This window comes from Rattus norvegicus, chromosome 9 (genome assembly GCF_021556685.1).
Source record: "Rattus norvegicus strain SHRSP/BbbUtx chromosome 9, alternate assembly SHRSP_T2T, whole genome shotgun sequence".
Taxonomy (NCBI): Eukaryota; Metazoa; Chordata; class Mammalia; order Rodentia; family Muridae; genus Rattus; species Rattus norvegicus.
The window spans coordinates 127,071,463-127,073,977 of NC_141542.1; positions in this window are offsets into that span (position 1 = coordinate 127,071,463).

Genomic DNA, 2,515 nt, shown 5'->3' on the forward strand with positions numbered 1-2,515 from the left:
ATTTAAGAGCAGCTTATGAATATAACAAGCTAAATAGTTTCTTATTCATTGGGAGATTATTACACAAATGATGTACTTCTTCAAAAGTATGTTCTGTATTTATTGACGAAATTATAGAATTTTTTTATTGGTGGATAATATTGATTGTGGGAAAAGTCTTACATCTTGGGGTTAAGCTACATAGTCATGATATGTTATGTTATATGCTTGGGACTGGACTTATTAATTAGTTGAGATATTTGCATTTGCCTTCATGAGGAGTGGTTTGTATACAATTCACACCTTTGTTTTGTATCGGTTGAAATGTATACAAACTGTGTGTAGAGATGAACTGATGAGAGGTGGGAACACTTGGGCAGAATATATTATATGAAAAACAATTTTAAATAAAAACGTGCTTAGTAATATACCTGTGAAAAGTCATATTCCTCAAAAAAGAGAAAAATTTATAAATTTAGTTGCACATTTTATATTTTATCTGTAATTTTGTTTTGTATCTATGCTCTAGTCTATTGACTAAGCCAGACTTAAATTTAGTTCCTTGGCCTCCAAACTGCTGAAATCACCAAATTGCCACAATGACTGTTCTGTAAGGACTTTTAAACTTCCATTGTATAAAAATGTCTTTTTTTGGTATATATATATTCCTTATAATGTTGTATTATACATCTTCCTTTATATATACTGAATGTCTTTAGTGTACCATTACCTGCTACAGCTCCATGAAGCTTTAGGATTTTCTTTTGTTTCTATTTTTAGTAGTTTATTATATGTCTAGAAAAGTGTATGTGTTCACATGCACATTGTAATCCATCGTACCATTGTTTGAGGTACTGAGAGTCATAGTCATTAATTCCAGTCATTAATTATGTAAAAAACTGTCACTGTGTTTTCCTTAATCCTTTCAGCTTCTTTTTCTCTCTTTTCCTTAGAATTTTCATCAATGAATGATTGCTGGCTTATGACAGATTTTAATATATGAGTTTTCAACTCTAAACCTAGCAAAGTCAATACAAATTCAATGTTAATCATACTTTGGGTATTGTTCTTTTAGCCTGTGCTGTGACATTCTTCTGATGCTAGGAGGTAGCAGCAAGCAACATCTCCCACTCAGCTGATGACAAGGCATCACTGACTCTAGCAGTGTGTTCTGAGCTCTGAGGTTCTATGGATTAGGTGTATTAAATGAGCTTTCCATTGATCATATTTTCAATTTATGATAATTTTATTGGGATGTTACCTCATAAGAAAATGAGCTGCATCTCTGTTTTTTATTATCTTGCTTTTTCTAATAAGTCCTGTTGGGAACCCTCGGTGAAATAGAAGTGGAATATAACCACTGTAAAATATTTTGATCATCTCAGAAACAGATGCTCTTAAAAATAAAATTAGCATTTGCCATTTTAAAACTTCTGCATAGCCCTTAGGAGATCAAATGCCTATTCCAAGTTTAATAGGATCTTCCAGTGAGAATGACTCAGCTTATGTCTGAGGGCGCAAAGACGATGCTACCTTTTACTTGGTATTTAGAATTTGTTGACAGCAGAGGAAGATGGCAGCTCATAGATCTTCTCTTGTGACCTTCCTACAGGATCTACCAAGCCTAACAGCTATTTGTGCAACAAACTTCACACATGAGAGAGAGCTAAGGAAACCAGGTGAGTGCCTGCAGTGCCTGAATTTAGTATTGAGAAATAAATGTGTGTTTAAGAAAGCAGGAAGGAAGGACCTTTCTCATCTCTCTTCCAACTACAAGAAGCCTGGCTTTTAAAGATGACTATGGCTTTAGGGAGAGAATGAGCAAAGTTGAGGGTTTGGATTTAACACCCAGGGTCAAATCTTTGATGATGGGACCTAGTGCTAGGCAAGGCCTAAGGACTCCTGCCACCAGGTAAGTGTGTGGTGTGAAGGAAACTAGTAGAAGTGGTGATTATGGCCACCTACCACCCTCTTGACTTTTAAGAGCATAACTGGGAGTGGGAACCTACCTGTGGGAAATTATGGCACATAGACTAGCATGAGACTTTTTCTGAGTCCAATTCTTGGGTTGCCACAGTGAGACTCAACACCTAAAAGACACCAAATTCAAGATTTGGTTGACAACCTAGAACTCACAGACAGCACTTGTGGATCATCTCACAGTAACTGACATCACATGTGAGTATGGCTGGCACAAACTAAAGTTTGGGTCTATCATTCATTTGAGGCCTAGAGCATTCCTGAGAGATGCTTACTCTCTTCCTGATACTTGCAACTACCTCTGGAAGTGAGAATTAGGTGCAACATAGCTCAGTGTCAGCTCTGGTGTCAAGAGACTGTTTCCACGCCTCTGTTCCTTAATCCTGAGCAGCATGATTATTGCCTGGTCAGTGCTGATGCTGTAGAACATCCCAGGTACCAGGCAGCCTTCTAGGCCCAAGAGGAAGGGACTTTACTGCCATCATCAAGAGTTATAGCATATAGCTTAGTATGCTTTCAAGAAATGGAGCAGGAGTTTTACTTCTGTGAGAGCCAG